Source organism: Antrostomus carolinensis, unplaced genomic scaffold (genome assembly GCF_000700745.2).
Source record: "Antrostomus carolinensis isolate BGI_N321 unplaced genomic scaffold, ASM70074v2 scaffold4970, whole genome shotgun sequence".
Classification (NCBI taxonomy): domain Eukaryota; kingdom Metazoa; phylum Chordata; class Aves; order Caprimulgiformes; family Caprimulgidae; genus Antrostomus; species Antrostomus carolinensis.
This window is the reverse complement of record NW_010290399.1, coordinates 24,291-36,659: the sequence shown is the minus strand read 5'-3', so window position 1 is coordinate 36,659 and position 12,369 is coordinate 24,291. Positions and strand designations below refer to the sequence as shown.

At 41.4% G+C, this 12,369-nt stretch overlaps 1 protein-coding gene across 1 annotated transcript in view; it reads right to left on the bottom strand.

Moving 5' to 3' along the window:
* LOC104528752 (BMP/retinoic acid-inducible neural-specific protein 1) overlaps positions 1-12,369 on the bottom strand; it is a gene marked incomplete at its 3' end in the record, with an annotated part of 51,925 nt that overhangs the window by 19,355 nt on the left and 20,201 nt on the right. The gene's annotated exons all lie outside the window — the stretch shown is intronic.

Genomic DNA, 12,369 nt, shown 5'->3' with positions numbered 1-12,369 from the left:
TTCCCTACAAAGAAAGCAGCCTGGTCCTTTCACCCTCACACACTTCGGGGTCTTACACTTCTCCATAAAGCAGCAAATTCTGGTTTCTGTCAGCAAAAGAGCTGGTCAGTTAGACAGACTGTAGATCCAGACTAGTCCTATCATTGCTATGTCCCCACGTCCACAAAATTTCCTTGTAGCTACTGCTTTTGCAAAGCAAGACTGAAGGAAACATGCTTTCTCCAAACATTGTAATCTTTCAGCACCAGGGAGAACAGCAAAAGACCATTTTGAAAAACAATATGCTTGATAAACCATCTAAAAGGATCAGTTCAGATATAAGCAGAGGCCAGGATGAAAACAGAGGTTTGCTTTGGTTTTCTTTCTTTTTCTTAAAAGCCTATAAAGTGATTTTCAAATCCCTTCCTTTAAACTGATAGCAACAGGGGGAAAAAAAAAATAAAGTTAATGTTTGCAAAAGCAGCACTTTATTGCAGGTATCTGTTTCAAAAAGACACAGAGGGAAATGCCTAGAGAAAACCTTGCGCACCTGCAATCTAAAAATCAAGCCTCTGAAATATATCACCAGCTGAGCACCTAGAAGGTGAGAAACCTATTAATGTCTTTTAGAAAATATTGAGCAAGGCCTTCTTAAAAGGAAAAGATATTTTTTTTTTAGAACAACTCTCCTACAATGCACCTGCACTGTCTTAAGCCATCTCCCACATAATCGAGTCACAGGATTCTCTGTCACTTTTCATTCACTTATTCCTGTAACTTGAGTTTAAGACAAAAATTTCATTTAAATAATAGGAATGACAATACCTGGGACTGACATGGCACCTTTTATCAGTGTGTGTCAGCCAGCACCAGCAATCCCACTTCACTGGCAGAGAACCTGACGTACAGGCAGATTTAGGAGATGCTGTAAGTCAGCTGCAAAGCCATAATCACAAACTAGATTTTTTTTTTTTTCTTCCCAGGCTGATTCTACACTCAGTCCACTTTATGTGTGTAAGGTTATTTTACTTAATGCAATTATGCATGTATTTATTTTGATTGCGCCCCATCTCAACACCCCAGGCTGCCTAACAGCATTTGCATTCATTAAAATAGCAAAGTGCCGGCTTTTTACTTCAAAACATCTCTTTACACCTGAGCTAATGCCCCCTTTGTTGCTCCTAGGTTTTCACAAGCCAAGTAAAAATGCCAAAACAAAACACCCCTCTTACCACATCCTAAGAGTCATTAGTGTCAAACCTTAAAATCTGCAGAAACATTGGTCTTTTCTAGAAACACCTCCATCAAAAGGCCAAAATAACCCCAAACTCAATGCAAAAAGCCCCATACACCAGAATCTTAATACCAAGAGTGCAGAAAACATAGACCATTGGCTCCAAAGTTGTCTGCAGATAACGACTGCATTACCAGTGTCCATGTATTCACCGTGCAGAGCAGAATACAGGATTTTAATCTGCTGTCCCAGAACAGTGTAAAAGTCCCATACCTGGTATCTGCAGAAGAGATATGTTTGGAGGGCTCACAGTTCATCTTAATGATAGATAAAACCTTAAAAGTAAAAACAAACAACTTCTCTCTGACATTAGAGGTTGCTCTAATAATTTCTGATTAGAGTGACAATCCCAAATCTCACTATACAAGGAAATTCCCTTTGGATGAAGAAGGAATGGTCCCTTTAGCAGTCACACTGCATGGGAAGATGCAGATCTGGATGCTAAAAGACAGGCAAGGTTTTATAATAAACACATTCCCATGTTCCTATCAGAAAGATCATAACTAGCAAGCACATCAAAAGTGCCATCTGTGCTTCTTCTCCAACGAGACAATTAGTACTTCCTGTAAAACTCAAGCACACTTTTGCTCTCAGATTACTGCTTCCTGAAAGCATTATCCATAAAATCAGGAGGGACTAGAACCCTCCAGAACCAGCACACTTTCAGAAAGCGCTGGGGGAATACTTCATATTCCCTGACAAAGTACAGAAGGTTTGCTTTTGTTATAGTCAAGTTACCTATTCCAAAGCAAAGACCACTGCAGTGGGCAGTAAAGATGAGAGAAGGTAGGAACAGAGAATGAAAATTTGGTAAACAGTGTGTTCAAAGGGAAAGTGGATTCATTTTATTTACATCAAGTTCTACACCAACTCATGACACCATTGGCAGGAGGCAAAAGGAAGAGTTTAGAAGAAATCATTGCCATATCTTCAACCTTGCCTGCTGCCAAGGGATCATTCATGCAGTAGACAAGCCCTTAGCAGAATCCACATCTAAAATATCATAGTGAAGGAGACTTTTTCCACAGAGATCTTTATGCATGCCATCCCTCCCCAGGGCTTCCTCCTCCTAGGGCATTTCATTGAGGTGAAAGCCCAGTTCTACTATACTCTCCAAATGCTTGGCTGTGTGGCTTTCATAGCTGATGAGAAAAGCTGAGCAAATACGTTATGATGAATAATTTATGCAACTAACTTAGATGTTTATCTTCTGCTCATAGAATATCCATGAGCCAGTTGCAATTCCCTTTAATTTATGCACTATTTGAATTTACTTAGTGACATTTTTCAAGCTTTTTTTTTTTTAGCTTTTGCATAGTGTTTGGCTGCATCCTTTCATTGTGTGCTGTTGATTGGTTGGAATTGGTCAAACAAGCGATGTGGTATTGTTAAGCTTCCTGATTAATGACCACAATTACATTTTAACTTGGCTTTCCCAGTTCCAGATTATTTTACATTGAAAGCTACCCTCTAAATACTAGCAATCTTACGTGCAACCTATAGAACTCTGCTCCAAGATGCACCTGAGGCCATATCTGGAGAATAGACTTAATGTTAATGGATATGGCTAGTGAAATAATTTAGAATTATTGAGGTGATTTTTTTTAAAAGAAAAAGATATTTTCAGGGAACAATATAACTCTGGCCTTAGGGAATGATCCAACCTGTAACTCCTGAAGTCTGTTAAGATATACCTCTAAGAGCAGGTTTACTATTAGCTTTCAATGTCAGGCTTAATTGCACTTTCTGCAGAAGCAGCTGCTATTGGCCAAAACTGAACCCATGGCACTGGGCTAGGTCAGCACACTCTTCTCTGTCACCCTTGAATCTGTGAATCTTTGGAGGATCTACCAAGGCCTTGGATTCAGGGGTGACATATGCAAGAGGTCACTGAAATCTTTCCTCCTAGAAATCATTCTCAGATGCCATTTCACAGATCACTGCTTCTCAGAAGCATTAGTGACACCACAGCCTCAATGCCACTGCCTGGAAAGTACAGGTCAGGCCTCTACAGGTCTCAAGGCACTTTATACAAGAGAAATATTGCACAGTTTCTTTCTCATTTTCCAGGTGAAAAAGTTGCAAAGACTTGACCAGGATTATGATCACACCTCATAATACAGTTAAGATTAGTAGAATCTTCTGACCCTCAGGGGAAATCCCTAGCAAGGACCTGAGCTTCTGCCAGTGAAGAAGCTTTTAAGGGCTTCAGAAAGATAACCTCTTAACAAGAAGGAAGAAGAGTCTGTAGCCCTGATACAGAGACAGGATAAGGAGAAACTATGACCTAATGTCTGAGTAGCAGGAGAGAGGCACTTGTTTATGCTCTAACGTCTCGCCAGTGTAGACAGCCCATGCTAATGTGGACCATACCCAGGAAAATGCCTGCCAGGTCAGTGGAGGGGAGTCTGCTCTCTAACGTCTGGTGAAAGCACTGAAGAGCCTACTCTTCTAATGGCTGGAAGGGATTGGAAGCACTAATGCCTAAAAGGTGAAAGGAGGTGAGAGGAAAGAGGTATGAAGTGGTGAGAGGAAAGAGGTATCTGCCTCAAAGAGGCAGATATGGATATTTCAGGCTTTCCCCCCTGTCACAGTAAGGGGATACATTTTATTTGTATACAGCTATATTTGAAAATATACTTGCCCCTTCAGAGAGCGTTAATCAGCTCGCCATCAAGGCCATGCACATCAGAGACAGAGGCAGCAACTATGGATGTCTCAGTGCTCACTAGAACTATGACCCCCTCCAGGGAAGTAGAAAAAATGGGGAAAATAATGCTGAAGAGGGAGGAAAAGTGAAAAGCCTGGAAAGGGTACATCACCCAGACCCCACACTGCACCAGCAGAGAAGCTAGGAGAATCCAAGGGCATGAGCATCTCTACCCAGGGAGAGAAGTCAGAAAGAGAGAAGCCGTCGAAGCAAATTAAATTCCCCATCTTCAAATGGCCAAGAAAACCAAAAGATGTAAGTGAAGAAACAAGTTCAGCACAGACCTCGAGGGCTGGCACTTGAAACCAAAGAGAAATTAAATGCATTAAACCATGATCGAGACAGAGCCTGTTTGAAAAAGGAAGAAGTAAAACAGAGCAGGAAGAAACTGAACAAAAGCCTGTAAGTGTCATGCTAACTAGAACATCCCAACACCTTCTGCTGCTGGGTATATTGCCTTCAGGGCAGTTAGTGCCTCCCACTCACAGGCCACACTCAAACAGGACCAGCCCCACCACTCCCTGGGACCTGGGCAAGGAGAAGGCACCAGCTCCTTTCTGTTCAGCAGTTCCTTATAGATCATAGCTCAAAAGGCATCAGCTTCTCCCATAGGTGATGAGCAGACCAAGCCTTCCCAGAGGCAACATCCTCTTTAGTAACAGCAAGATACAAACTGCTTAATGTCCTCTACCTGGCACTTCACACATGTTATTGACTCTGATGTCAGAAGGATCCCCAGTCAGAGACAGAGAACTCCTAGAACATTCTTGCTCTTTTGGATTTTGCTGCACGTACAATGGCATCTGCCTGGACATGTCTCTGCCTCTTGTTTTCATCCAAGCACCTCACAATCATTAAACCACACATTTTTCAACACCTCTATGTATGTGGCAGACAAGTGTTATTAGTTGTTAAAATAAGTGTGAACCAAAATAGACAGATTTTAGGCCTTGCTTATGTCACCAAAATCAGGAATGAACTTCTTATCACCAATGCAGTCTTAAGAAGCAGGCATTCTTTATTATGGTGCCAGGTGCACGGTGGACTGTTCCACCTATCATGCATATCAACTCATCCCTCTACAAAAGCTTTATACTATCAAAACATGCATATTCATTGCCTTTCCAAGAAATTATTAACATATTAATTACATTTCCAAGAATCCATTATCTATGTAAATAATATATGTATGTATGTATATATTATATGCAAAGGTCCTTTTCATATGCATACTGGTCATCTTTGGGGGTCTTCTGGTGGTCATAGAAACTTTTGTCACTGTGCCCCGTAGTTGAACTTTTATTTTGCACATGCTTAGTTCATCTTTTAGCCTGTTTACAACACTTCTATCTCCACAAAACTGGTTTATTCTGGCATCACTACCTTATCTACCCCATTGCTAGGACTCTGCATCTCAAAGCTACTATAAATTTGACTAGGCCTAGCAGATGTGTAACAACCATTCAATGTCACGTTGTTTGAGCAGAAGTGTAAGTTCTCTCAGAATGGTATCACCCAGGTAAAAAACATGTTTAGTGTTAGAATCAGGAACTCAGCCCAAAGTTCTCCAGAATCCTCTCAGATGCTCCTACAATGGAGTTGCTGGTTTGGGGTTTTTATTGTTTTTCCTTTTCTCAGCCTAATTGTCCCAGTCATGGGCTGCACAAAATAACACTTATCTTCAATCCTCAGGGTGATAGCTCTTCCAGGTTACCATGAGCCCTTGATTCTGCAAACAATGCCATGGGAGCAGGATAGGAGCATGACAACAGCACCATAATGCTTATCTTTTACTGCCAGATCTGGCTTAATGCGAGTCTGTACAGGGTATCTGTGGTTACGGTGGGGTCAGTGATGTTTTGTTTCTAGTCTGTGCCCTCAAAATGCCAGACAGCCCCAGGCTGAGTAATGCAATATTCTTTTAGCAGTTTCCTCTGCAGCTTGGCCTCTTCTCTATCTAGGCCAGCATGAAGAAGTCAGTCTTCAAAGCTGAGCTTTTCAAAGGACCTACAAGAATTAGTTTCCTGTCAGGGTTTGGCGTTCATCCCCCCTAATCTATTTAAGAAAACTCCAGACCGTAGATTCGAACTAGTTCCAAATTAGACAGAGGATGAAGCTCTGCTGTAAGAAGGGAAAAAAAAAAACCCCAAAAAATCTAATTTCAGAGAAGTATGAAAAAGAAATCACTTAAGCTGAAAGTCTGACAGCATTTTGCATAACAATCAGGCAACCAGACAGGCTGACATATGACAACTGGCAGGTGAATAAGATAAATAAATTGACTATTGATCTATTGATAAATGTGCTGTCTGCAGCAGTTTCATTCCCACAGGGGCATTTATCTGTATAGGACTGATCCCAAGGAGAAGACCATCAGTGTTTGGATCATTCAACAGAACCATATGGCAGATATAATATAGCACTGCTGGACTGTCTCCACAGGTGAATGGAAGAATCTTGAGCTATTTTTTCATTGCTCTATACTTTGGCCATGTGCTTGGTGTTGCCTGAGGTGTATGAAACCTCGACTACTTCCCCTGTTCTAGGCAATCATTTCAGCCTGTTGGATTTTCCTGTTACAAACAGTTTTGTTTTCGTCTCTGATATTTTTTGTAAAAATATGAAATTGTGTCAGGGTTAAAAACTTGGAAGGTTTGGTTTGGGTTTTTTTTGTTTGTTTGTTTTGGGGGTTTTTTTGTAGAAGGAGAAAAAGTTAAATAATAGGTCCAGAATGATATGAAGTTTCCAAGAAGCAAAAAAAGAAAGACTTCAAAGTTAGGAGGATTTCACACGACCTTGAAAGTATCTTGGTAAACAGATTGTTCCAGCACCAAATTAAAAACCAATCAGACAGACATGTCTCCGAGTCTTGTGTTCTTTGTTAGAATGGGACTACACTTGGGTCTCTTGGGAGGCAACACAATTGTTGGGTGCTGAAAAGATCAATTTGTTTAAAAAAAAGATGAAGCTGGAATAAATTTATTACTAGAGAGTCAAAGCAAAGTGATTCAACACAGGTAAGTAGAAGTTAAAAGACAAGTCTTTTAATATGTTCTTAAATTTGCTTATTATTAAATTTGATCATAGGTAGGATGTGGCTGATGCCCAGCTCAGACTTCAATTCTAAACATAGTTACCATTACAATAAGACAGTCACAAGCAAACATGGCTGGGTAGGTTACTACCCCTTCAACTGAATGGGATGATCTTCCCATTACATTTTTATGTATCCTCAGCTAACAAATAGTGACTTCTAAATGTCAACAGGGTAAATTCACCAGCCACCTTCATCTGTCCTCTGTTGATCTGTTCCCATATTTCACCCAAGTCAGCTGCTACATTTCCCTTTCATCACATCCATCAGGTTACAGTGCAAACTGCTTGTGGGACATTTATTCCACTCAACTTTCCCCATAATGTTCTTAGTGCAGATTTCATTGCAAACAGCACACACCTCAGGCACTAGAGATGCCCTTTCCAACACCAGCCTACTTAAGCCTTGTCCACCCTGGAGACTTGCTTGTAAGTAGTTCCCATTACTGTTAACACCATTTCAGCTGTTTTCAGCATTGAGCTGACGGCACTTCTTCTAAGCCACTACAATTTACATAGTGGTTGATACTAGCTGCTAGAAGCTGGATTGACATCTCTACAAGAGCTCCCAGCATTGTTAGCACCACTGCAGCTTAACAAACATTATCAACAATAGGAAGTGTTCTGTTCTGTTGCTGTTTTCTTCCTAAAAGTTTACTCAGACCAGACATGGTTTATTAAGCTACTAAGGAAGCTATCCTAACAGGCTGCAGGGTCCTGTGCTCCAAGAACTGGAATGGACTATATAGGGACATCTATTCCTTCACTGTGAATTATGATAAAAACCACAAAAGATGCAGCCAGAACAATTCTCCACTAAAATACCTGAGGTCACCTAGAGAAACCCTAGATAAACTTACCTATGAAACAGGCATTTTGAGTTCTACAGTTATGATTTCAACACCACTGATATTTTTCATAGCATGGTCTCCTGGATTTATGTTTCTACGAGTTTGACCCAGAATTCAGGATCAAGCAGATCCTGGAAAATCAAGATGCTGTCAAGAAGATGCTTTCAAAGAACAGCACTTTTGAAGCAACAGATGGAAACAACTGAGTCACTGAAAGAATTCTAGACAGTCTTAAGGAAACCTGGGCTAATTGATACAGTTTTAGTTTCTCTTCTCCACACTTCCAATTCTCTCCTTGTACACTCATTTGCTCAACACATGACCCTTGTCCAGAGAGCTGGTGGCATACATCATCCAATTAAACTTAGCCAATAACAGGTTGGAAGGGCAGCTAAGACACAGGATGGTGAGACAATTAACTAAGTCTTTATACAAGCATGGGACAGAGACAGGAAAAGTCCCCAAATTGTTCAGTCTTGTGTTGTGGCAACTGAAATTAAAACAAAACAAACAACAACAAAAAAAGATTTCACATTGCAGTCTCTGTTTAGAGTCTAGTAGGTTAGAGGATTAAACTCTTGATGAAGTCCCTCTTCATATGGCTAAATAATACATGAAAGTATTTAAATCTGTTACTTTTGAAAACAAGTTTGAAATGGAAGACAGATTTTCATTTACAGAGCAGATAACAAATCACCCAGAGGAAGACTGGCTCACACTAAGTCATGCCGAGTACTCTTTACCCCATGGACCACCTTGGCAAGCTAGGCCTGCCCTGCCCCAAAATTCACCATCTAGACTGGGTCACAATTCACATGAGCACAACAGCACGAATAAAAGGCTGTAACAAAAACACAGTTTGGAACAAGTCATTTCATTAAATTGCACTTGGTTCATTTCCTGAAGATAGAGGTGTGTGGACTACAGGGTTTTTTCCTAATTTTAGCTGTAGCAAACTGATAACCTCAGCTGGTGACACCACAGCCCCAAGCTTTGCTCTTTACTTATCATGGTTCTCAGTGAACTTGGATGAAAAAAGTGAGGAATGTGGACTTGATCCTTAATTTTTCATGCTACAGGTTAGGTCACTTGGCTACTGCACTACAGGCAACTTAAGCACAGCATTTGTCAATACTGGGAAGGTAAGTATCAGAAATTTAGCCTTGATTGTCCTTTTTCTCAAAAAGCACAAGTTTTTTCCTCCAACGCAGCATGCAACCATGTTTCAAAAGTTGAACTGTTGTTAGAAAATTGAGCCATCACCCCCCTCTGGTCAGTTGTGCTACTCACTTGGCAAAGCCTCAAATTCACCATGTCAGTAAGGAGAAAAAAAAAAAGTGATATTTAAATACAAAGCCCCTCCTGCCTCCTACACCCAGCTGTGCCCTCAAGGCAGTGCTGGCAGAGCCATCTGGGCACAGCTACCACACTTGTAGGTTCAGCAAGAACAGGCAGTGATGGGAATATTGGCCCCTCTCACCCACCCCCTCACCCCTGAGTCATTCTCAGCTGATGGAGATACTAGTGATGATGTAAGGCGAGTGCTGGTAGGCAGCTTGGATGCCTAAAGACAGACAGTTGGCAAAGCCACCTGTTTACATCAGGGATCTCTTGCTGCAGGCCAGTTGAGGGACCTTTGTCCAGGTTAAATGAAACAAAGGGAGGTCCATAACCTTCTCTGCCAGGGAATATCCTTCAGATGGAGGAGCATGTTCCAGAGAATATGAGAACATCTCATGCCTTGCAGAGATGCAACAGGACAAGAGGGACCAATCACTGTCTGCTCCTAAAGACACACCCAGGTCCAACACATGGTCACCAGCCTCAGAATAACCCAGGAGATGTGATGAGGACTGGCATCCTTCGTTATCCATGCTGTTAGAAGGGATCTTGCAGAAGTGTTTGCAAGTACATGAGGGAGGTATGAGAGCACAAGTGAACAAAATCTGTTTTATCATCATAAAATAAAACCACTCTCCCCTCCCACACTGATCCTTGCTTCTTTATTCCTATAGTGTTGTGACATTATTTCCTCCAAGATGGTTTAGGAAAATATGGTGGTTCCTCCTCATGGCTCTGTAGGACACTGATTTCTGTGCCTTCACCCCAAGACCTGTGCTTCAACATCACTTTGGTTTTTAAGCTGTGCTGTTACATTCAGGCCACTCTCCGAGGATTATCATTTTAACAGTGACATTCAACAAGCAGAGATATACACAGTGGCTATATGCAGAGTCTGTCCCCTCTCAACAGAAGATTCAGATGGTATCTAGGCCAGAAATTACTAGCAAAATGCATAAAGTTGAGAGGTGAAATGCTAAAAAAAAAAAAAAATAGTATAGCTGCAGCAAAATTCAAGCCATCAATAACCAGAGACATTTGTGCTTTGTTCAAGATTAAAAAAACCCAAACCAATACTGTCCCAAAAAGCCTGTGACATTTCAGAATTACAGTAAAATTGAAGAAATTTTCTCTAGGAAAAAGGTGACCCATTTCCTCAGACTACATCCCTCTTTAGTAAAAAAAAAAGCTGAATACAAGCAGTGAGAAAGCCTTGAACATTCCCTGGTTGCTCCAAAATCTCATTTCAACAAAAATCACTTTTGATGTATTTAATTTTCATTCCTAGTCATGCCATTTCAAACTCAGGCATGTTTTGATGGAGGAAATAAAAAGATAAAAATAAAATAAAAATTCACAAACTCTTGAAGAAAGGCAATCTTTTTGCATGCTGCAAAGTGGCCTGCAATAAAAAGACAACCATGCTTTTCATGCAATATTTCATAAAGAACAAGCTTTATTTTTTGTCCTGTCCTATCCAGGGAACAGAGACTAGTGAATGCAAATGCTTTTGTTTTCTGGGATGTGTTTGTGAAGCTTTGAGGCACTTGGTTATTCAGGCACGTGCTTCACAATTTCCTGATCACGAGTCATGTTTCCTTTAGCTGTTATTTGTGACTTTGATACATGGATCTCAAAGCACCTTTAAACAAATGTGCCACTATAGACAGAGAAGCTAAGGCAGCAAGAGATGAACAACTTTTCCAAGGAAGAGATCTAGCATACAGCACAACCATGAAGAAAATTATCCCAGATCTGGAGCCAGGACAAAGTTTTCACCAGCAAGGATTAATGTAGATAGAATCATAGAATCATTTAGGTTGGACGAAACCCTTAAACATCATCAAGTCCAACTGTTAACATAACACAATCGGATGAAGAGGTTGTGACCAAACTCACTGCCCCAGGCAGCTGCCCATTTTGCCTGTGCCAATAAACACTCCTGCTCATGTCCTGCTTCCCACACCCTACTCAATAAAGCTAAGGGTAGTGATGGCAACATGCAAACACAACCCCACATCAGCCACAGAGAAGAGACACAGGGGCAGAAGGACATGTTTTAAAATCACCACTGCACATACATTCATGAATGCCAGCCCTCCAGGGAGAACACAAGAGCCATGTGCTTCAGAGCATGAAGTGAAATGAGCAGGAGTCACACCACAAGGAGGGTGTTGGACCTGTTCTATAGCAAGAGTGAGAGGGATCAAATCCACACCCACGACATTTATCTTCTACAAAGTAATAGAACCCCAAAGGCTGCAAAATCAATCTAATGAAATACAAACCACTTCCTTCAGGAAGGCTATGTTGATTGCCAACTCTGTTGCATTCAGATTGGCAAAGAAGAACATGCTGGATGGCCTAGGAGAGAAGGTTGAAGACCCCTAAGAACTCCAACAATACTAGCCTGTACCACTTCAAGTTGTGCCCATCTGAATTCCTATAGTTTATGAATATACCATAGCCAGATGATACAGGAGACTGTTTTAGTGCAAAAAGGAACACCAGAGCACTTCCCTAGCTCACTGAGCTTCAGGCACACCTAAAACAGCTGAGAAGGGCTGTTATCCACATGCTGCAGGTATAAAATCTGCAGCATGGTACAGGGAAGGATTTCAGTGGAAGGGCAGCGCACGCAAACTGCTCCTCAATGCACCCAGAGCCACAGAAGCACCTGTCCACACAAATCTCTTAATTCAGCTACAAAGCAAAATCCACTCACAGGCTGAGGTCCAGACGTGAAGGTCCTGGAGAAGTTAAGAGCAAAACCTCAACTTCAGTACAGGCAGTGTCCATCCCCACATGCAAAGGCAGTCTCAAGGCGCAGCAGGTCCCTGAGCTGTAGGCATCAGAATTCAGGGTTTGGGAGAGAGGGCTGGAGCTGAGCCCTGCTGCTAAGCAAAGGGTGCAGTCCCCTCCCTTGAACACAGAGCTCTCTCCTGGAGGACAGGATAAGGCCAGCTGCAAAGATTTATAGCCCCACTATTCAAGGTCTATTTAGGTGGAAAGAGAAGTCAGCTGTGTGGGGAGGGTTGCGTTTGTGGTGGGTTTTTATCCTTTTTTTTCTTTTTTTTTCTTTTTTTCTTTTTTCTTTTTTT